This window comes from Hemiscyllium ocellatum, chromosome 14 (assembly GCF_020745735.1).
Source record: "Hemiscyllium ocellatum isolate sHemOce1 chromosome 14, sHemOce1.pat.X.cur, whole genome shotgun sequence".
NCBI classification, from domain to species: domain Eukaryota; kingdom Metazoa; phylum Chordata; class Chondrichthyes; order Orectolobiformes; family Hemiscylliidae; genus Hemiscyllium; species Hemiscyllium ocellatum.
Genome location: NC_083414.1, coordinates 11,038,574 through 11,063,121, shown reverse-complemented (window position 1 = coordinate 11,063,121; position 24,548 = coordinate 11,038,574). Strand labels below are relative to the sequence as shown.

Genomic DNA, 24,548 nt, shown 5'->3' with positions numbered 1-24,548 from the left:
TTCTGGACTCCCCAACCCCAGAGAAAAGACTTTGCCTATTTACCCTATTCATGCTCCTTATAATTTTGTAAACCTATATAAGGTCACCCCTCAGCCTCTGACACTCCAAAGAAAACAGCCCCAGCCTGTTCAGCCTCTCCCTGTAGCTCAAATCCTCCAACCCTGAAAACATCCTTGTAAATCTTTTCTGAAGCCTTTCAAGTTTCACAACATCTTTCAGATAGGAAGGAGACTAGAATTGCACGCAATTTTCCAACAATGGCCTAACCAATGTCCTGTACAGCTGCAACATGACCTCCCAACTCCTGTACTCAATATTCTGACCAATAAAAGAAAGCATATCAAACGCCTTCTTCACTATCCTATCTACCTGCGACTCCACTTTCAAGGAGCTGTGGACCTGCACTCCAAGGTCTCTTTGTTCAGCAACATTCCTTGCTGCATGCTTCTCAGCTTTGAGATCCTGGGAGACAGTAACAAATGCTACAATTGCACATAAACTGAAATTTGCTTGTAATAGGGCTGGAGTTGACATTGGGCAGTTGCTCATACCCTGCTACCCAACACCTACATCTGAACAGAGGGCCATGGGCAACAGTCAGAGTCCATAAAATGTATAGAACAATACTTTCTTTAACCCATTATGGGATTTCCCTGTAACAGCTATTAACCTCAGAAAAATCTAATTGTAATCTTTTGAAATTCACAGAATGTTTCATGTGTAAAGATCTGTCCCCGGCATCTTATGTTAATCTCATATAGCCTTGCATTGACTTTATCGCACAGATAACCACCACATTGCTGTTGTTAATGCTCTGTGCAAATTTCCCCTTGAACTATTTGCTTTGGCCACTCACTGTGGTAGTGATTTTCACATGCTTGCCACGCTTTGAGTTTATTTTATCATGACTAATAAAATGTATACAGAAAGTGCTGGAAATAGGCAGCAGGTCGGACAGATCTGTGGAATTAAAAATAGAGTTAGCATTTATTTTGGATCAATAAGTTGTTCATCAGTACCAATCTTTCCTTCCATTTTGTTGTATTTGGAGCTCTTGCTTTTCACCTATATGCTGGCCTACTGTCTGATCTGTCTTTGTCATAGCAAAGCACCAGGTTTCTAATCAGCCTATCTGATTAGCAGCAGGAATCAGATCAGGAAATGAGCAAGGATTGTGCAAGGATTTCTGACCTAAGCCTTCTTTAATATTAAAATGACAGACTTTGTTCAGCAACAGAATTGTATGATTGAATTGGTTTATGTTGTTGATTGGCTCAGAAATTAGATGGAATGTATTAGGTTTTCTCTCATTATTTGATCAGTGCCAGAGGACTGTTCCTGAAGCAGATGTTTTTTCTTCTCTTACTGAGAAGTGTAGATAACAATCCAGATAAACTCAGACTGTACAGCACGTTCCTGTCAGCACAACCAAGCTCAACGTAAATAGAATTGATCTACGTGGGTAGAATGTACAAGGCCTTTTTAGAAACAGATTCACTCAGTTCTCGTTAATCATTTGGGAGGCCACACGCCAAAAATATAACTGATCATTTTTATTACAGAGAGTTTTAAAAGAAAACGTTTTTTTTCCCATCCCCTTACTAATTATGAGCATGATGATACATTGTATAGGTACAGGAGGCACTTTATGTGTGGAGAGGAAGTACTTTTGAAAACTAGCCTTTTATCTTGCCACATATGTTGAGAAATATTCAGGTGTGGGAATAGAGATAGAGAAGCAGGATAGAGAAGCAACAATATAAGAAACTGAAAAATTTGTATTTGAATAGCTTCTTTTACAATATCAGGGCAGAGGTTGCAATTACTAGCGTATATTTTTCCAAGATATATACACACAGAAGGATTCACAGATGATAATGTGATGATGAACTGGGAGGAAATATCAGCACATTGAACAGATTAAGAGCTTCAGACATGGCTTGCATCAAAAGCAACTACAAAAGTATTTAATTGACACTAATGTGTTTTAGGGTGTCCTTCAGCCATGAAAGGGATTATGTAAATACAAGCCTTTTATTCTTTAAATCAGTGTTTCTCTGTTGGTCTAACAGTCAGACTGTCAGTCATTTTCTCTTTTTTAGTCAATGTTAACTGCTTCTCAATTCATTTATCCCTGCTTAAATAACTTTGCATCAAGGGTAACAATCTAAACCAAGATTTTCACTTAACCACACTACTTTAAGGTCATTACCAGCATCTCATCTTCTGCCTGGGCAGCCTACAGCCCCGGAGGACTCAACATTGACTTCCTCAATTTCAAATAACCCTCCCACCCATCCCTTGGCTCCCTTTCCAATTCCCGCCTCCTCTTTTCCATCTCTCGAACTGATCCCTCCTTCTAGCTACCAACCAGATTCATTCCTCCAACAACCTACAAGGTCGTATACCTACCACCTGGATTCACCTATCACCACTTCACCACTCTGCTCCTCTCCCATCATAACCCTTACCTCCCTTCTCTTTATCTGCAGCTCACCCTACCCTACCTCCAGTCCTGAAGAAGGTTATACCCGAAATGTCAGACCTCTCCACTTCCTGAAGTTGCCTGCCTTGCTGTGTTCTTCCAGCCTCCTGCTTGTCCACTACTCCACTTGGATGTAAGTCCAAGTTTCTCTGCATAATTGCTGGTTTGAGGCCTGATGCATCAATAAGAGAAAGCCGGTAGGGTTCATTGAATAGTACCCAGGGGCAAGGTACGTGACCTAATTTTCCACTGAGGCCCATTTTGACATGTCTACAGCCATTGTGCTGCGATCAGCATGGACTGGGAGTCAACTCCTATGTTAGTATCATGCTTTAGAATGGAAAAAGCTCTGGATAACCAACTGTATTGTTGTGCACTAAAATGTAGCAACTAACATAAATATAGTTACTTGAAAATTTATTTTTCCAAATTATGTTGTGGCTTCTCCCAGCCACCTGTAAACATGCATGTTTCAAATCATATACCATGGGATCTCATCTCACTCCTTATGCCGCTTAGCTGTGATGTATTATTTAAGTTGGGGATCAACCATGATGTCTAACTAAAAGGCTAGAATGTTACCATTCAGTCAACCAACTGTTCAGCACAGTGGAATTACTCAACTGGGTGAACATGTTTCAGCATCACATGAGGCTGCTTTTTTAATGCTTCTACACTTGTTTCAACATTTGTTACGAATGGAGTAGGAAAGATTATATGTTTTCCTGAGACAACAGAATTAAAATGTGCTAACCATCTCATTGTTTTCTCTGTGAGCTTGCTGTATGCAAATTGATGACCACATTTCCTTGCATCAGAAGAAATAACCTCCTCATATGCTGCTTGATTCTATCTAAAACAACTTGCCAATTTGCTCTTACCTCTCCTTTGTTAAGAGAGTAGCAAAGTCAGGATCTACTTCCATACAATAATTGTTAACGTGTCCTATGTTTTAAAGAGGATTCTTAAAATCTATTTTGAAAAATTGTGACAATAAAGAATCAAGGCTGTTTTACTGTATGACTGCTAAGAGTTTCTGGTGGCAAATAGTGATTTTAATTTATCTCTCCATTGGGTGGCGCTGGAGGGGCAGAGTTACAGGCAGAAGGAAGTCTTTTTAATAGGAGTTTTATTTTGATAGGAATAAAATAGAATGGAAATCTGAATCCTGAATTAAGAAGCTGGAAATAGATCACATGGAGAAAAGAAACATCCCCAGAAGACTGAGGGATAGAGGGTGAATAATTGACATCGAAATGCTCAGTTTTACAGGTGTATCATAGAGTCAGAGATGTACAGCTCAGAAACAGACTCTTTGATCCAACTTGACCATGATGACCAGATATCCTAGTCCCATTTCCCAGTAATTGGCCCATATCCCTCTAAACCCTTCCTATTCATATACCCATCTAGATGCCTTTTAAATGTTATAATTGTACCAACCTCCACCACTTCCCTGGCAGCTCATTCCATACACACACCACCCTTTGCTTGAAAATGTTGCCCCTTAGGTCCTCTTTAAATTTTTCCCCTCTCACCCTAAACCTATGTCCTATAGTTCTGGACTCCCCCACCCCAGGGAATGTTTATTTGTCCATGCCCCTCATGATTTCATTACATTTATCTTCCTAACTACTGACTTGACCTGCAAGTTTACCTTCAGAAAATCCTGGACTAGAACTCCCAATTATCTTTGCACTTCAAACTTCTGAAGTTTCTCTCCATTTAGGAAATAGTCCATGCCTCTATTCTTTCTACCAAACTGCGTGACGTCACACTTTCCCACATTATGCTCCGTCTGCCACTTCTTTGCCCATTCTCCTAACCTATTCAAATCCTTCTGCAGCCTTCCTGTCCCCTCAATGTTACCTGTCCCTCTGCCTATCTATGTATTGTCTGCAAACTTAGTCGAATGCCCTTGGTTCCTTTACCTTGATCATTATTATATAAAGTGAAAAGTTGTGGTCCTAACACTGAGCTTTGCGGAACACCAGCTCCCTTTTATCTCCAATCCCTGCTTTTTGCCAGACAGCCAAGCTTCTATCATGCTAGCAGCTTGCCTTTAACACCATGGGCCCTTATCTTACTCAGTAGCCTCCTGTGCAGCACCTTGTCAAAAGCCTTCTGGAAGTCCAGGTCGATAACATCCATTGGTTCTCCTTGGTATAACCTGCTCATCATGTCCTCAAAGAATTCTAGCAGATTTATCAGGCATGATATCCCTTGGTGAAACCATGCTGACTTTGCCCTATTTCACCATACACTTTCAAGTATTCAGAAATCTCATCCTTCACAATGGATTCCAGGATCTTACTCATGACCGAGGTCAGGTTGATCAGTCTGTAATTTTCTGCAATTATGGCCCTGCAGCTTCACTTAAAAAAAATGCTATCCAATTCTTCCCGTTGTGGGGGTGGCACAGTGGCTCAGTGGTTAGCATTGCTGCCTCACAGTGCCAGCATCCCTGATTCGATTCCAGCCTGTTGGAGTTTGCACATTCTCCCTGTGTCTGCCTGAGTTTCCTCCAGATGCTCTGGTTTCCTCCCACAGCCCAAAGATGCGCAGGTCAGGTGAATTGGCCATGCTAAATTGCCCGTAGTGTTAGGTGCATTAGTCAAAGGGAAAGGGTCTTGGTGAGTTACTCTTCAGAGGGTCGATGTGAACTGGTTGGCTTGAAGGGCCTGTTTCCACACTGTAGGGAATCTAATGATTTTGTAAACCTCTATAAAGTCATCCCTCAGCCTCCGATGCTCCAGGGAAAACAGCCCCAGCCTATTCAGCCTCTCCCTATAGCTCAAACCCTCCAACACTGACCAGCTGGAATATGTCTGTCATCAGAGGCACAAGATTTGCAGAGCCCAATGTAGATGAGAACTCAAGCTGTTATCCAGCCAGAAGCGAGTTCCACACAGCAACTGAAATGTGCCTGTGCTCCCCAGGGCTAGGGAGCATTACTGATCTGTAATTCAAGCAATAGGGACCCTCTCCAAACACCTCCCCAGAGTCACCACATATTCAATAATTTTAAGTAGGGGAATTTCCTGTCAGTTTACCCAAGATCCCATGTTCCATCCTCCTCTCCCTGGAATTCCTTTTGTGCTGTATTTGCGCAGCTAGGAGTGATACCCCGCCAAGTAACTTCCAGTTCTGGTCACTAGCTTCCTGTTCAGCCAAAATGAAAATCAAGTGATTGCTCCTAACACAGTGCAAGTTGAAGATTTGCATTTGATCCAAAGTTAGGGTTCCGACCTGGAATGGGCAATCCTGTTTGGTATCGATTTCAGATCATTTTCATGCATACCAGACAGTTACCTCAGACAGATGTTAGGACTTGTGCACGTGTTATTAAGGGGCCCCTCAGCTGTTGAATGATTCCTCGACAACATGGATCATGGCTGGGTATGTCATTGTTAGGGGGGGATACCAGCCGCCGCCCAACAATGAGTAGTTTATTTACACTACGTACTGTGGACCGTGGAGGAACAGGCTCCACCATTGTCTTGCTACCCTGTGCTAGTCAGCAAGCATGCCTCTTCCCAGCCATTCTCCATCCTCTTCCATCCCTACCATGCCCCTTAACCTGAGCTGATGACAGCTGATATGCTTCCATTGTGTGTTTAGCTACAATTTATTTCAGCTTTCCTTTAATCAGGGTGTGGTCCCTTTTTATTTCTGTAATTTGCTGTTTCTTTATTTTAGAAGCTACCCTTAACCTGTACTATTCTGTTTCATCTTTTTTTTTGCATTGAACCTAAACGTCATGTGGCCACAGTTTTTGCCAAATCATGTGCATTGTGGTCGACCTGTTTGCTCTATTGCATGATCCAGAGCCAGATCAAATGGGCTAGTCCTGTGTTGAAACAGAGAAATACATGCATTTTTAAGTGGAAAGGTATTCCACAACTTGTACTATGCTTCAAATATATTCCTATCCTAAACCTCTCTTATATAAAGGCAAAGTAATGCAGCTTCTAGAAATTGGAAGTAAACACAGGCAGTGATGGAAAGTCAAGCAAGTCAAACATTGTCTGCAAGTAAAAGAAAAACAATGATTGATTTCATGCAGCTCAAAATCAGTTCTGGAAATAGTCAAACTTTTTAACTTCCTCTACACCTTCTGAGTGTTTTAACATTTTCTGTTTTTCTTTCTTCTTTAGTCAGAACTCCTACAAACTCTCATTTGGCTTCAGACTTTATCCTGAATTTCCTTTTTGGTCTGTAATATACTTCAACTAATATGAGTTATTTCCTTGTGCCTGACTCCTGAGGAAACTGCTGTTTAAATTCTAAACCCAGTGTTCAAGATGATGGGGAGATCTTGTGGATAGTGGATAGAGTCCCTGCCTCTAAGTCAGAAGCTCTCGGTTCAAATCTCAGTTAGGGGCTTGGATATTATGAGGTACCACTGAGTTTGTTTTAGTAGAGGGGCCAGTAATTAGGGAGGACGCCCAGCTCACACATAATCACGAGTTCACCCTATAATAGAGAGGATAGAAAGCCAAAACAATTAGCAGACCACCCATCATATGAAAATAAATAATTGGCCCTTAAAATAATAAGGTTGGGTTGGGCAAATGGGTGCAAGCAGGAGGCCCATTTTTTTCCAAAGTGTTAAAATTAGCAGAAAGGACATGGGGAATGATATAATTGGAGCGTACCATTTGCTCCTTACGGGGGCGACTGCCTGGAAGATCGCAACCTCACCTTCCTCCCTATCCATCTGTTTTACTGAGAACCCACTTCCAGACAACACCATCCATCTGCCAAAACAGAAAGGTCTAACCTTTTTTTCAAATGTTTTGGGCCCTTTGCCTGGACCAGTCAGGGATAGCAGCCCAGCTAGTCACAGCTCTTTATGGGCACACGATGAGTTCTAACTAGAGAGTCAGCTGGCTGTCAGCATTTCATCCAGGGAGCCATTTGCCATGTGCATAACTAAAGCAGGAATTTTGGTGCTTTGATTTTAGGTCGAGGGACAGAGTGAAATCTAAAAGATCAGTATTTTGGAGATCTTGCACTCTCTCCTAGGATTGTATTTCCCTTTTAAGAGATTAGTATGTGTGCACTAATTCAAGAAAATAAAACAGTTAATGCAATTACTTGGGTCATGTGTGATTTCAGAATGGGAGAAGCTACTGACAAACCTTGCTTTGTTTTGTATTCAACTCCCTGTCTCTCTGCTCCTGCCTACCCTCCCCCTGATTCCCAAAGTCCAGTGTAGAATCTGCTCACTGACAGTATTGTTGGAAATCAGCAGACATGAAAACCATTGTTTTCTTCCACTGATATCTCTCTATTTACTTCAGTATTTGCAGTACATATTAGACAGCACAAGTAAGGGAAGACGAAAAGTTTGGTACTTCATTTAAGTAAATAAAGCGCACCACCAACTGTTGCCAACTAGGGATCATTTTATTTTACAAGAACAATAATTTTTAATAGCTTGATGTTTACTAGGAAGTCTAAGTACTCAATGTTCGTTAAACAATTTTAAAAAATAAACATCTGATAGTTACAGAATGTGCTGATTTTTGACATGCTGGTTGTGCAGGAAAATGAGAATATATTCCTGAAATAGCAGCAGTTATATTTTTCTTGGGTCTGACGTTGTTGATCCTGTTCCAGTTGTCTCTGGTAGATGTAGTATAACTTGCTAAAGAAAATTGCTCGAAAGCTTTATTGTCATTAATCTTTCAGTTGAATTGTTGCTCAGTAAACCTGGACACAAAAAGCTTCATTTCCAATGAAAGAGATAAAATTTCACAAAAGTAGCAAAGAGAAAAGTGAACAGCAACAAATTGCCTTTATATAATATCTTTAATGTAGAAAACAATATGTGACCTTTTACAAGCGCAATAGCAAACAAAATTTGACATCACAGAACATAGAACAATACAGCACAGAGCAGGCCCTCGGCCCACGATGTTGTGCCGAACATTTGTCCTAGCTTAAGCACCTATCCATGGACCTATCCAATTGCCACTTAAAGGTCACCAATGATTCTGACTCTGCCGCTCCCACAGGCAGCGCATTCCATGCCCCCACCACTCCCTGGGTAAAGAACCTACCCCTGACACCCCCCCTACACCTTCCACCCTTTACCTTAAATTTATGTCCCCTTGTAACACTCTGTTGTACCCGGGGAAAAAGTCTCTGACTGTCTACTCTATCTATCCCCCTGATCATCTTATAAACCTCTACCAAGTCATCCCTCATCCTTCGCCGTTCCAATGAGAAAAGGCCTCGCACTCTCAACCTCGTACGACCTATTCTCCATTCCAGGCAACATCCTGGTATATCTCCTCTGCACCCTCTCCAAAGCTTCCACATCTTTCCTAAAGTTAGGCGAACTGCACACAATACTCCAAAGGTGGCCTTACCAAGGTCCTGTACAGCTGCAACATCACCTCACGTCTCTTGAATTCAATCCCTCTGCTAATGAACGCTAATACACCATAGGCCTTCTTACAAGCTCTATCCACCTGAGTGGCAACTTTCAAAGAGCTATGAACATAATGAACATAGACCCCAAGATCACTCTGCTGCTCCACCTAACTAAGAACCCTACCGTTAACCCTGTATTCCGCATTCTTATTTGTCCTTCCAAAATCGACAACCTTGACAGGGTTGAATTCCATCTGCCACTCCTCAGCCCAGCTCTGCATCATATCTAAGTCCCTTTGCAGCCGACAACAGCCCTCCTCACTATCCACAACTCCACCTATCTTCATATCATCTGCAAATTTACTGACCCACCCTTCGACTCCCTCTTCCAAGTCATTAATAAAAATTACAAACAGCAGAGGACCCAGAACTGATCCCTGCGGAACTCCACTTGTAACTGGGCTCCAGGCTGAATATTTACCATCTACCACCACTCTCTGACTTCGACTGGTTAGCCAGTTCTCTATCCAACTGGCCAAATTACCAATATCCCATGCCTCCTGACTTTCCCCATAAGCCTACCATGGGAACCTTATCAAATGCCTTACTAAAATCCATGAAGAGAGAGAGGCAGAGAAAGTAAGAGAAACAGAAGTAGAGAGCCAGGGATAGAGGGAGAGACAGAATAACAGACGGAAAGGTAAAGACAAGTGTAGAGAAAGATACAGAGAGAGGAAGAGAGAAAACGAGAGGGAGACAGGGATAGACGCAAACACAGAGGGATAGAAAGAGAGACAGGAGAGAGAGAGAGAAAGGAGTACGGAGAGCGAAGGAGAGGGACAGGGAGAAATACACCATGGGGGAGAGAGAGGGAGCGACAGGCAGAGAGACGGGGACAGTGAGGGTGTGTGAGAGAGAGAGAGAGAGAGACGGCGGGGCGGTTCACTTCCAGAAATCTTGTCAGACAGTAAGACAGGGAACCAAAACTTTGTTTAAAAAGCCAGAACCAGGGAGTATCTTGAAACCATTTTTAAAACTTGTACCCTGCCAGATAGGAAACTGTGGTCCAGTAGTGATTGTAGCGAGGTCAGCCAGGTGGACCCCATAGAATATGAGTTCCCAGATTGGAGCTGTTAATCTGGTCCAATTCTGAAATGTTATTAGTTTTACTCAGCAATTCAAGAACCATATCAGAATTTCTGACTAGGCTAAGATGACTAGCAGAGGCATGTGACTTTGGTTTAACTGTTATTGAGATGCTGAGAAACCATCTGCTATGTGTGATTAATAGTGTAACCATGCAAAAGCGCCTTCTAGCTGAAACCCAATAGGACTTCTGAAACCAAAGGGCCATCATGACCAAGATTTGAAACATATTTGGATCCAGAGAGACAAGATCACAGTAGAGGAGGACTTTATTATGGGGAGCAAGAGTGATTGTGGGTGGCATGGTGGCACAAGTGGTTAGCACTGCTGCCTCACAGCGCCTGAAACCCGGGTTCAATTCCTGACTCAGGCGACTGACTGTGTGGAGTTTGCACGTTCTCCCCGTGTCTGCGTGGGTTTCCTCCGGGTGCTCCAGTTTCCTCCCACAGTCCAAAGATGTGCGGGTCAGGTGAATTGGCCATGCTAAATTACCCGTAGTGTTAGGTAAGGGGTAAATGTAGGGGTATGGGTGGGTTGCGCTTCGGCGGGTCGGTGTGGACTTGTTGGGCCGAAGGGCCTGTTTCCACACTGTAAGTAATCTAATCTAATCTAATCTAATCTAAAAAGTAATCTAATCTAATTGTCCCGAGCAAAAGTCGAAGTCAAATACTGGCTGAACTCCACCAGCATCATCCACGGCTCTTCAAAATGAAGATATTGGTGAGAACATATTGGTAGGCCAGGATTGGATGCAGACATAGCCCTGTTGGTGGGGCAGTGCCCAGAGTGCCAACCAGGACAAAAATTAATGCCAGCAGCTCCCCCACATTCTCGGAAATGGCTGGGAAACCCTGGACTCAGTTACATGTCAGCTATGCAGGTCCTTCCAAGGGCTTGATGCTTTTCATCATTGTGGATGCCCTGTCAAAGTGGCTGGAGTTGATTTGTCAAACTCAGGGATGACGACAGAAAATCTGCACGCATCTTTTACAGTACACAGACTCGCGGAAGTGTTGGTTACAGATGATGGATCAGTGTTTACCTGCACAGAGCTTGAGTATTTCCGAAAGTCGAATGGCATTCAGCATATAAGGACAGCTCCATACCATCCATCATCTAATCATCTGACAGGAAGAGCAGTCCAAACTTCGAAGGCAAGCTTAAAGAAACAGCCTATGGCTGCACTAGATACCAAACTGTCCCAGTTCCTGTTTGTTTACAGGACCATCCCTCATGCAACTACATTGATAGAACCAGCAGAGTCGCTAATGGGGAGAAGACTCTGCACTAGATTAAGTCTGATCTTCCCAGACCTAGGGGAAGGGTGAAACAGCAATCAGGAATGCCAATGCTGGACACAAGAATCGCTAAGCGAGAGAGGCAGTTTATTTCGGAGAAAGAAGTTTGGTGTAGGAACCATGGGAATGGCCCAGCCTGGCTAAGAGGCTTGGTCAACACAAGGTTAATTTCAATTACATATAAAGTTCAGATTGATGTGATGGAACTGAACAAGCACGTTGACCATATAAAAGTTGAAAACTCGCAAACAGTGCAGGAGCAAAACATGCCCAGTCTCTCAACAGCCTTTCCAACTGTTCTGGAACCCTTAGATTCTATTTCTCTGTCAAACATTGAAAATACCTCACAATGTGAGACAGACATGGCAGATGTTGCTGCCTCACTGCCCGAAGAAGAGAATGAATTTCTTCCAAGACAATCCGGGTGCAAGAGGTGAGTTATTGTGCGTTACACATCACCCATATCAGAGGTGGAATTGGGGGAACCTGAACTGGTGCTGAAATGACCCAGGAGGACCTACAAAAAAAAATTGCCCCATATCCTCAGATTCAGAGGGGGAGGGATATAGTGATTGGAACAAGGTCAATCAGGTGGATCTCATAAGTATGAGTTCCCTGATTATGGCTGTTAATCTGGTCCAATCAGGGTGCTGTGGCTGATAGACATAAGCAGGAGTTTATGTTCTGTTCAAGGTTCTGTTCATTCTGAGAGCTGAATCAGTATCAAGGACTCTCCAGGAGTCAATGATGGGATACTTGCCTCTGTGGAGTCATTTCAATTTCCACATGGGCTGCGGCGCTTCAAGAAGGCAACTCCCACCACCTTCTCAAGGGCAACTAGGAAAGGGCAATAAATGTTGGCATAGTAAGCAACACCCACATCCCAGGAGAGACTATAGAAGAAAAAAGATGGGATTGATATGAAATTCTGCTCACACAGACATGCTTAAAGCTGTCCCAAGATAAACTTGTGAATTTGTTTTATTTCAAATTGTGATTTAAGGGGTGCCACAGAATAGTGTGACTCTGTCTTATAAGCAAAGACACCATCACATGCCCAAAATTGACTGTGCAACTAGCTTGAGATTTTCCAACAGGAACCCATGCTTCTGTGCAGTTGGTGATAGAAGCTTCATATCTGGAACCTTTCTGAAGGTGCACTTCCCAAAACCTACACGTGGGCCAGCTACTAGCTCAGCTAGAGATAATCAATGCTGTAGCAAGATCCAGGGTCGATAAGGAGAAGAAATCTTCTTAAAAAGAAACAAATAAAAATGAAAAGTCAATAAGTTTTATGCTTTTAGCTTTGATTCGAGTTTTTGAACTTGGACTTTATACTTTTCTTACCCTCTTCCACCCATTAAATAATAAAACTGGCAACTGTTGTGAAGTAACATGGATAGAGAGAACTTTGTTCCTCAATTGATTAAGCCATCCAAGTTAAAATAGAATTGCTGAGAAAAGTAGCTACCAGGCTCCGAACTCATTATAAAAAGAATTTATTTGGCTGCAAGGTATTTTCAGATTTTTACTATCTCTGCTTTTTTATCAAAACCATCTGAGTTGCTAATTCTACAGAAAAAGGTATTCCAACCAAAACAGAATCTCGACATTTCATAGATTTGATGTTGAGGGATAGGTTGTAGCATGACACATGCTTGAGCTGTCTTGAACAGCTTTTACTTGCAACACTAATTTTATTAATTAAATTGATAAGTGCTAACACAAGATTTGTTGCAACAGTGCCACGTTTTACCATTCTTTGATCTGGCATAATGTCGAACTACAACACCAACCATGTCACAGACTCCAGGAAATTCTGCCTAAATGAAGTGCTTTGGGATACTGCCATTAGATTTTTTGAAGTCAGCAGACGTGCTGTCAGTACTAACCACTTCTCTTGTAAGGTGCCCAGAAGATCAGTGCAGAAAAGGAACACAATAAATAGGAGCAGGAGTGTGTCATTTGGACCATTGGGCCTCCTCTGCCATTCGATAAGATCATAGCTGATCTGGTTGTGACCATAACTGAGCTTTCATTTTTTGTTCATTCGTCTGTGGAGAGAAATCAGAGTTAACATTTCAGGTCAAATGACCTTCCTCAGAACTGGCTAAGTTCGATCAGAACAGTCAACTCTTGACTTCTGTCCGCAGGTGTTGCCAGACGTGCTAATGTTTTGCAGCGATTTCTATTTTTGTCTCTGATTTACAGCTTCCACAGTTCTTTCGGTTTTTATTTAGTAAAAGAGCATTAAAGTTTATTACAATCAAAAGGGGAAAAAATGCAAACTACTCCACTTCATGCAAAAACTATTTAAAACAGTCTTTTTACAAATCATCAGAAATAAAGATTTAACCTTTTTGCCTAGATAATAACTTTACAATATTCGACTTCTGTGAAGTTTACTGAACCCTTGTTGGATTTTGGTGCTTTGGGACCACAGGTACCTAATGTAGAGGTCAGCCTATAGGAAAGAAGTTTTCAGATAGTTTATTAAGTTTGTTAAGAAGCAACAATTTAGATGCAATACCTTAGTTTGACAAAACAAATGTAATACCTGTGACAGGACAATTGCTTATGACATCCCAGTCACTGTTGTCCTTTTGTCCACCTTCATTGAAAGGTTAGTTTTCATTTTTTGGGGGAACAAAGTGTTTATTTTCCTAAACGCTACATGGGATATATGTGCCAGATAAGACTTTGACGTCAGCGTATGGAATAACGTGGCCTTAGCTCTCTTTATTGATACCTTCCTTTTATTCATACTTATTATAAACTATTTATGTTTGCGAAAGGAAGTAATTGTTATTGTAAACATTATATGAGGTCTCACGCTACACTGGAAATACTAGAAAAAATAAGTTTTCAAGAGACCTCAATTTCCAATCCTGTCTCCACTTTAAAATTCCGAGAGCACTTCGCACAGCTGGAATTGTTTTCTGGAGTTGTTTTTGTACTGGCTCCTAATCCTTTCAGAGCAGGCATTTCTGTTTTCCACACCCTTCACTGTTTAGCAATTTACTGCTTCTGGAGTTTTCTTCTCACTCAGAACTTTTTCCACAGCCTTGAATTTTTGGAAACTGTAAAACTAGCAGTGTCTTTTCACTCTGATTGAACTGACAAGTTATATGGCTGTGTCTTTCTGTAAATCTGGATTCCAGTCACTCGGCAACAGTGGTATTTTTCTTCTATCTTTGTTTCTAAAACTGAAGACTAAATTCTCCACCTCAAGCTTTACTCCAAAGCATCAATAAAAATGCATACATCAACAAACCTCTCTAGCCCTTCCCTCCTTAACTCAACCAATATAGAAATATAAATCAAATCAGTCTCACCGTGGTATTTCAAAGACTGCCGTTCAACAGAGGATTTATCATTAGAAATTTATTGGTGAGTTCCCATGTGTGTTCTTCCTTGAGCCCTATAGCCCTTGAGCAGTTATAGACCAAATATCTGTCAGTTTCCTCTCCGAGGAAAAGAATTCCAAACAGTAATGATCCTTCTGAGAAAAGAAAATCCTCCTCATCTCCATCTTAAATGTGAGATGTCTTAGTTTTAAGCTGGGCCGCCTAATTCTCTATGATGGGAAACATTCAGCATGCACTCTGGTAAGCCATCATCAGAATCTCCAATGCGATCACCTCTCATCCTTATAAATTTCAAGGCCCAAATTGCTCTACCTCTCCTGATGAGAAGACCCATTCATCTCAGACATCAGTCAATCTGTGTGGGTTTCCTCCGGGAGCTCTGGTTTCCTCCCACAGTTTAAAGATGTGCAGGTTAGGTGAACTGGCCACGTTAAATTACCCATGGTGATAGATGTGTTAGTCAGAGGAAAGTGGGTCTGGGTGGGTCACTCTTCGAAGAGTCAGCGTGGACTGGTTGGGCTGAAGGGCCTGTTTCCACACTGTAGGTAATTTAATCTAAATAAAGTGAGCCATTTTGGAACTACATCCAATGCAATTTCTTAAGGAAGTAGGCCAAACTATACTTACCACTCTTGGTAATGCCCTGGTCAGCTGTCATGAAACTTGCCAACTTTTATCTTCCATATACCTTGCAATAACTACCATCATTCCATGTATTGTGATTCACTTTTGGGAGCAATGGATCAACCCCAACCTATATGTTGAATCATGTAGCACAAAAGGAAGCTATTCAGCCCATATCACATGCCAGGTCTTGGAAAGAACATCATAGTCTTCCCACTCCACCCTGTAGCCTTGCAATGGGTATCATTAAATCTGTTTGCAACACCTTCACAGCATTCCCTTCCCAGTTGCAACTTAGTGTGTAAAAAAAATTTTTCTTTCAACTCGCTATGGTATCTTTGTTCAGAACATTCAGCACTAAACAGTTCAATTAGTTAAATCTCAATAATTGAAATTTGAAGTCACTGACTTGGCCCTGTTGGCAGTCCTTAGTCTTTTTCCAGATTTTAGGCTCCATAAGAAATTAAAAATCCAGGAAATATAATAACTAGGTTATACAGCTGTATTTAATTTACACACTAAAAATTTACACCCTTGACTTATCAAAAGAATTCCATTTAGGCTGATGTTTTGGATTTGAAAGCTGCATGGAGGACTGACCACTTGTGCCAGTGATCTTAATGTATAAGTTTTATTTTCCATGACAACACTGTTCATGTGAACAGAGGAGGCCACTTGAGCTTGTTCCACCTTTCAGTAAGATGATAGCTGATCTGATTACTCCACATTCCTGCCTATATCCAATAGCCTTTCATTCCTTTGTTTCACAAGAATCAATATACCTATGTCTTAAAAATATTTAAAGATTCTGTTTCCACCACCTTTTGTGGAAGAGAGTGCTAATAATTCATGACCAAGTGTGCTAAAATAATTCTCAACAATTCTGTCTTCAATGAACAATATCTTATAGTGATCCATAGTTCTGGATTTTCACACAAGATGATCAGCTTTTCCACCTGTCACGATCCCTTGGGTTCTCTTATTTTCAATCAAATCAGTTCTAAGTCCAGCAGATACAAGCCGAGCCTCTCCATATTCTATCTTAGCTTTACCTCATAAGACAAACTGCCCATTCTATATAATAGTCCAGTACACATTCTCTGTCCAACTTCAATCCCGTTACATCCTTCCTTAATTTAGGAGACCTTTTATATATAGTACTCCTTAATGCTATATTAAGTCAATTGCTGCCTTGATGTCAAGGGCAATCACCCTCAGTCCACTGTTTTATCTACGTTTGGACCAAGGCTTCAATGAGAACAGGAGTTGAATGGACCTGGCAGAACATTAACAGAGCCAGTGAACAGGTTATTGTTGAGTAAGTGTTGCTTTATAGCACTGTCCATAAGACCTTAAGTCATAGGAGCTGAAGCAGGTCATTTAGTCTGTTGAGTCTGCCATGCTAACCAATGAGATAATGGTTGATTTGATAATACTCAACTTCACTTTCCTGCCTTTTCCCAAAATCTTTGATTCCCTTACTGGTTAAACAGTTGCCTGATTCAGTCTTGAATATGCTCAATGACCCAACCTCGATAGCCCTCCACCATAAAGAATTCCACAGATTCACTATCCTCAAAGAGAAGGAATTCCACCTCATGTTTGTCCTAACTGGGTGACCCTCTTACTCTGACTTTTGCCTCTGGTCTTGCAGTCAGACTGTGTTTCATTCTTCTAAACCCCAGTGAGTATGGGTCCAATGTACTCAGCCTGTCACAAGAAAATCCAATAAAAAGTCCACAATAGCTTCCGTCACTTTGCTGATGATTGAAAATAGACTGTTATGGTGGGAATTGGCCAGGTTGGATTTTTCTAGCTGTCTGTGTGTATAACATAGCAGGGCAATTTTCCACATGGCAAGGAATATGCAATCATTCTAACTGTATAGGAGGAACTTGGCTTGATAGTGGGGAGGGGTTTGTGATTATGGAAGCAACTAGATCTGGAGCAAAAGACTTTAATATTTTTGCCAGAATTTTGTCAGGGCCCATAATCTTTGGTATCCGGCCTTCAGCCAGTTTTTGATAACTCAAGAAGTGAATTGTATTGGTTCAAAACTCATGTCTGTAACGCTGGGAACCTCAGGAGGAGGTTCACTAAACTCCTAGCTGAAGATGTTTACAAATCCATCAGTTTTTTTTTAAACAGAGCTCTTCGTTTGTGTAACTTAACTCTTCCAACCTTGTTTTAGCTGTAGTATATCATTTCTGCTGATCCTGGTCAGTGATCACATTCCCGACCCCAACTTATGTGGTCCTGAGGTTTAGTGTACCTCTGCCCAGACTGAGATTAGTGAGCACAACACAGATCAGGGATCTATCCCAGAATTTCTATGCTCTTCAGGAGTCAAATACCTATCAGCAGAGCAAAGAAATATCTCATGGTTCAGGCAACAGGGCTCCTCACTTTAAACTTCTCAGTGTTGGCTTTTGCAGATATCTGGAGCAGCTAGAGGATGCTGGTGCCTGCACTCTGTACAAAGCTCATTCCACCTTGCCAGATTCTGATTAAATTCATCAACTTGTCCACTGCTGGAGCTGAAATACATGAATAGAATATAGAACATTACAGTGCAGTACAGGTCCTTTAGCCCTCGATGTTGTGCTGACCTATAAAATGAATATATTATCATTTCCAGCCATAGGTCAGATTGGGATGTCCAGTCAGTGTGTTCGAGTTGCACCAAAAAGTGTCTTTTGACTCTCTGACTCCATAGTTTCCTATCTTCTGCCTCCTTCCCTTCTTAAACAGGGTGTTACATCAGCCATTTCCCAGTCCTCTGGGACCCTCTTTGATTCCAGTGACTCCTGAAAGATCACCACCAATGCCACTACAATTTCCTCAGCTATCTCCTTCAGAACTCTGGGGTGTAGTCCATCCGGCCCAGGGGATTTATCCACCTTCAGACCTTTCAGCTTCCCCAGCAACTTCTCCTCAGTGACTGCTCTTACCTCTGCCCTCTGACTCTCTTGAAGTTCTGGTATGCTGCTGGTGTCTTCCACTGTGAGAATTGACGCAAAGTATCTGTTGAGTTCCTCTGCCATTTCTTTGTTCCCCATTCACCAGCCTCATTTTTCAATGTCCATTCTTGTCTCTCTCTTGTATTTTATGTATCTAACAAAAACTTGCCATCTTCTTTCATATTATTGCTAGCTTACTCTCATATTTCATATACACCCCCTCTATTGCTTTTTAACTTGTCTTCTGCTGGTTTTCAAAGGCTTCCTAAACCTCTAGCTTCCTACTAATCTTCACCAAATTGTATGCTTGCTCCTTTTAAGCTGTTCCTGACTTCCCCTGTCAGCCATGGTTGCCTTATCCTCCCCTTAGAATGTTTCTCCTTCTATGAGAGGATTTCTGTTGTGTGTCCTGAATGACCCCAGAAACGCCTGCCATTGCTGCTCCCTTGTCTTCCCTGCTAGGTTTCCCTTACAATCAATTCCGGCCAGCTCCACCCTCATGTCTTTGTAGTTACCTTTACACGATTGTAATACCGTTAGATCTGATTCCAGCTTCTCCCTCTTAAACTGCAGGGTGAATTCTATCATATAATGGTCACTGCCCTCTTGGGGTTCCTTCACTTTCAGCTCCTTAATCCAGTCTGCCTCATTACACATCACCAAATCCAGAAGTTCCAGTTCCCTGATGGGCTTTGCCACAATCTGCTCACAATCATAGACATTCCATGAATTCCTTTTCTCGTGATTCACTTACCAATCTGATTCTTCCCCAGTCCACCTGCATATTGACGTCCCCCACGACTATTGCAGTTGTGCCTTTCTTACATGTATTTTCTCTCTCCTGATTTATTTTCCTTCCCCGCATTCTGACGACTGCTTGGAGGCCTGTATACAACTCCCATTGTGATCTATTCTTTCTTTTGCGGTTCCTTAACTCTACCCACGGAGATTCTACGCCTTCGAACTCTATAATCCCTTCTTGCTATTGATTTCATTTCATTTTTAACCGACAAGGTAGCTCCACTCCCTCTGCCCATCAACCTGTCCTTTTGCTAGAATGTGGATATTTAGTCCCTAGCCCTGATCCCCTTGCAACCATGTCTCTGTGACACACACAGTATCGTACCCGTCAATCTGCGCTACATGTACTTTGAATCATACGCTGCAAGCATTTATATACAACAATCTCAGTCCTGTGTTGACCCCTTCCCTTTGAGTAGTTGTCCCCTTGTCTGGTGGGCCTGAAGTTAGATTCCTGACCCTTTCCATACTCTCTGTCCCATTATTTGTTCTGGAAACTTTAATAACGTTTCCTGAGCCCTCCCGTTTTCCATAATTTTCCATGAACTGATCTCCCATTTAGTTCAAACCCTAACTCTAGTTATGCAGTTGGCCAGGACTCTGTCCCAGCATGGTTCAGGTGAGGCCAGTGCAATCAGGACAGCTCTCTCCTTCCCCTGTACTGGTGCCAATTTCCAGGAATTCAGGTCTATTTCTCCCACACCAATCTTTGAGCCATGCATTGATCTCTTTAACCTTGTTGACCTTGTACCAATTTGCTCGTGGCTCAGCTATTAATGTAGAGATTATTACCATTTGGGTTCTGCTGTTGTTGTGGTTCTGTTCGCCGAGCTGGGAGTTTTTCTTGCAAACGTTTCGTCCCCTTTCTAGGTGACATCTTCAGTGTTTGGGAGCCTCCTGTGAAGCGCTTCTGTGCTGATTCCTCTGGCATTTATACTGGTTTGAATCTGCCGCTTCCGGTTGTCAGTTGCTGTCCGCTGCAGTGGCCGGTATATAGGGTCTAGGTCGATGTGTCTGTTGATAGAATTTGTGGATGAATGCCATGCCTCTAGGAATTCCCTGGTTGTTCTCTGTTTGGCCTGTCCTATAATAGTGGTGCTGTCCCAATCGAATTCATATTGTATGTCATCTGAGTGTATGGCTACTAGGGATAGCTGGTCGTATCGTTTCGTGGCCAGTTGGTGTTCATGGATGCGGGTTGTTAGATGTCTTCCTGTTTGTCCTATGTAGTGTTTTGTGCAGTCCTTGCATGGGATTTTGTAAACCACGTTGGTTTTGCTCATGCTGGGTATCGGGTCCTTTGTCCTGGTGAGTTGTTGTCTGAGAATGGCTGTTGGTTTGTGTGCTGTTATGAGTCCTAGTGGTCGCAGCAGTCTGGCTGTCAATTCAGAAATGCTCCTGATGTATGGGAGTGTGGCCAGTCCTTTGGGTTGTGGCATGTCCTCATTTCGTTGTCTTTCCCTGAGGCATCTGTTGATGAAATTGCACGGGTATCCGTTTTTGTTGAATACCTTGTATAGGTGTTCTTCTTCCTCTTTTTGTAGTTCAGGTGTGCTGCAGTGTGTAGTGGCCCTTTTGAATAATGTCCTGATGCAACTTCGTTTGTCTGTGTTGGGGTGGTTGCTTTCATAGTTCAGGACTTGGTCTGTGTGTGTGGCTTTTCTGTATACCTTCGTGGTGAAATCTCCGTTCGGTGTTCTTTGTACCATCACGTCCAGGAATGGGTTTTGCTGTTTAACTTTGCCCCTAGCTGCTCATGTTCCCTCAGAAGAACCTCATTCCTGTTTGCACCTATATTGCTGGTACATGGGCAATTATTATTCCAGCACGGATGAGAGTTACACATTGAGACCCAGTTCCTGCAGAATCTCCATCATAGCAAACTTTGAAAGGATAGCCTAGGAAATTGAATAATCCGCTGTTGTGAAACTTGAAAAGGTTCAGAAAAGATTTACAAGGATGTTGCCAGGGTTGGACGGTTTGAGCAATAGGGAGAGGTTGAACAGGCTGGGGCTGTTTTTCCTGGACTGTTGGAGGCTGAGGGGTGACCTTATAGACGCTTAAAAAATCATGAGGGGCTCGGATAGGGTAAACAGACAAGGCCTTTTCCCTAGGGTGAAGGAGTCCAGAACTAGAGGGCATAGGTTTAGAGTGAGAGGGGAAAGATATAAAAAGGACATATGGGGAAACTTTTTCACGCACAGGGTGGTGCGTGTATGGAATGAGTTGCCAGAGGAAGTGGTGGAGGCTGGTACAATTACAACATTTAAAAGACATCTGGATGGGTATGTGAATAGGAAGGGTTTGGAGGAAGATGGGCCAAATTCTGGCAAATGGGGCTAGATTGGGATATCTGGTTGGCATGGATGAGTTGGACCGAAGGGTCTGTTTCCATGCTGTGTATCTCTCTATGACTCTCCCATTATTTAAGATGGGGCATATTTATGGTACTTCCTCCTTCAGTGAGTTCAGTTGATATGGGGAATTGATTCATCAGCTGAAGGGGTATGGTTCATGGTCATCAGCAAGAGGATTACTTACCCTTGCTTGACCCAGTGGCAGAAGATTTCATGAGATCCAGAGTAAACATTGAGCCCTCCTAGGGCAGTTACCTCCTGACAGTATGCTGCTTTCCCACCAGCTATGGATGAGTTTGTTTTGTCCCAATCGGATTGTTGATGTGAGGCCTGGGATCAAGTCATCTCCATGAAGTCGACCTTTACAGACAATGTCAGGTTGAAGCTTATCTGATCTGAGGGAGACAGCTCTACTAATTTTGACACAAGCTCCCAGTCAGAGGACTTTGCAGGGTCAACAGGCTGATGTGTGCCATTGTCGATTCTTTAGTCAATGACAAGTGGTCCTTCTGGTTTCATTCTTTTTATCAGATTTTGTTGTAGTTACATCTAACTGAATAGCTTGCGTGGTTATTTTACATGGCATTTAAATGACTCACATTGCTGTGGATCTGGAGTCACATGTAGACCAAACCAGATGGGTTTTTTGACAGTTAGCATTAGACTAGCTTTGAGTTCCATATTTTTATGAATTAAATTCAGATTTCACCGACTGTCTTGTTGGAATTTGAACTAATGTCTCCCTAGCATTAGCCTTAATCTTTGGATTACTTATCCAGTGACAACATCATGATGCCTCCAACTCCTCAAGTAAGTTAAATATTTGAAGAGGGAACATTGGTAAGGCTGAGGGGAAGAGCTGGAGAGTGGGACTAATTGTTTCTTAATGAATCACAGAGCGGCTTGAAGGGCTAAACGGCTTCGTCTTGTTCCTGTTCATATTTTCAGGTCTTTCAAAGATCTGGTATAGGCATGATGGACTGAATGGCCCCCCTTTGTGATGTATCTTTTTGTGGGAAGGTAAACGTGAAGTTTAATCAAAGTGCTCAGCATTATGTGGAGTTTCAAAGGAGTTGACAAGGAGAAACCATTTCACCGATAGGAGAGTCAGTAAGCAGGTAAAGGATAGCTGGCAAAGAACCAGAGGCCAGATGAGATTTCTGTTCACACAGAAAGTTATTATGAACTGGAATATGCTGCCAGAAAAAAAAAATGCAAGAAGATTCAAAAATAATTTGCAAAGTGGAATTGGATAAATATCTGATAAAGAAACGTGCAGATTTACTGGAAAAAATCATGGTAGTGGGATTAACATATAGCTCTTTCAGCAAGTTGGCATCATTATGACAGATTGAATTATCTTCTTCTCTGCTACATAATGTGTTTAATAGTAATCTTGGGAGGTCTGTGCACATTATGGTATCACTATCTCTGGGACAGAAGCCCTGGGTTCAAGGCCCTCTCCAGGGCTCATTGGCTGCAGAATGTGCATATATGATGTGATACAACAGACTAATATTCAGCCAAGGAGTTCTTCCATCATGTCCCCATTGAAATAGCTCCACGAAAGCCGGTTTCCTGTCACCAAGTCACCCTTTATTTACAAATGCATTGTGCATGACACTGACCCAGCTAGCACAGAGCTGGCTCCTAGAGTGAGCAGAACCCCTGACGGTCCCGTTTATACTTGTCAACCAGGACTAGCTGACAGTGTCAGATTAACAGCCCCAATCAGGGAACTTATATTCTATGAGATTCACCTGCTGACCTCATTCCAATCACTACATCTGTTATTCCCCAAAGGGTAAACCCTCCTGCTTAATTTAAACCATTAACACAGAAAAACATTTATCCTGAATGGTTATCTGTGAAAATTCAAGAGGCTAAGAACTATTTAAAGTAAAAATTAACAAATTTATCTTTTAAGGTATAATACAGAATAATTAACCAATGACTATTGACAACTCCTTCCTCTAACCTATCTTTTACCTTCCCTTTGATAATACTAGTCTGATAAAACACCAATTAAGATTTATCAAAATTCAGCTTTTCAAAAAACCAGCCAGATGTCAAATCTTATTTTCTTCTTCTTGGGGATTTCTGCTTAGGGAACTTTTAAGAGAGCTATTCTCCGGGCAGTCTGTAGATGTCATTGGCTTGACACTTCTCCCCCCAACTTTTTAATTTTCCTTGGTTTTATACTCCCAAAGCATTGGATTGTATCATTGGCTTTTAAGATCGTCAGTGTACTAAATTCAAACTTGATTGGAATTTGGTATTTTTTGGGGTATAATTTAAACTGATTGGCCTAATTTGAATCTGTTTTGTAATTTCCAGGCAACCCAGCTAATCCAGCTTTTGACCAAGTGTTACATTATTACCTTATTGAGAACACTTGGTGCTGTCAGATAGTTCTGCTAGCTTTTAACTCTCTTAAAGGTACAATACACCCACATCTTCATAACACCTCCCCCCTTAGGAAAAAATGAACCATCATAATGAAAAGATGGCTTTTTTTTCTCCTTTGTTTTAAACACATTACCCTAACATATGGAAAACTTTAATATAAGTTCACCTGAACTACTTCATACAAATCTCATCTAAACTTTATCAGTTAAATTGGCGATAATGCATTTGCGATTACATCCTTATGGCCTGCAACATGTACGATTTTTAAATTAGAGCTGAAAATGTGTTGCTGGTTAAAACGCAGCAGGTCAGGCAGCATCCAAGGAACAGGAAATTCGGCGTTTCGGGCATAAGCCCTTCATCAGGATTTTTAAATTAACCATATGTAACGTGAGACTCCAATGGAATAGTCTCATATTCTTGCTTTTAAAGTGTTCTAAGAATGTAAGCAGGTTGTAATCCAAGTACATAACCATCTCCGACACAGTGTTCATGGCATACGCATTAAAATATTGGAAGGTCAGTATTAAACTCAATAGTTCTTTATCGATGGTGGAGTATTTCCTTTGATGGATGTTGATCTTCTTTAAAAAGTAACCAACTGGCAGTTCAATCCCATCCTCATCTTCCTGGAGGAGTACAGCTCCAACTCCTATGTCACTAGTATCGATGGCAACTTTAAAAGGTTTTGAAAAGTTTGGTGTAGCTAAAACTG

At 41.9% G+C, this 24,548-nt stretch overlaps 1 protein-coding gene across 3 annotated transcripts in view; it reads left to right on the top strand.

The window, feature by feature from the left end:
- The window catches only part of hemk1 (HemK methyltransferase family member 1), a 134,361-nt gene that overhangs the window by 85,484 nt on the left and 24,329 nt on the right, over positions 1–24,548 (top strand). The window lies entirely within an intron of this gene.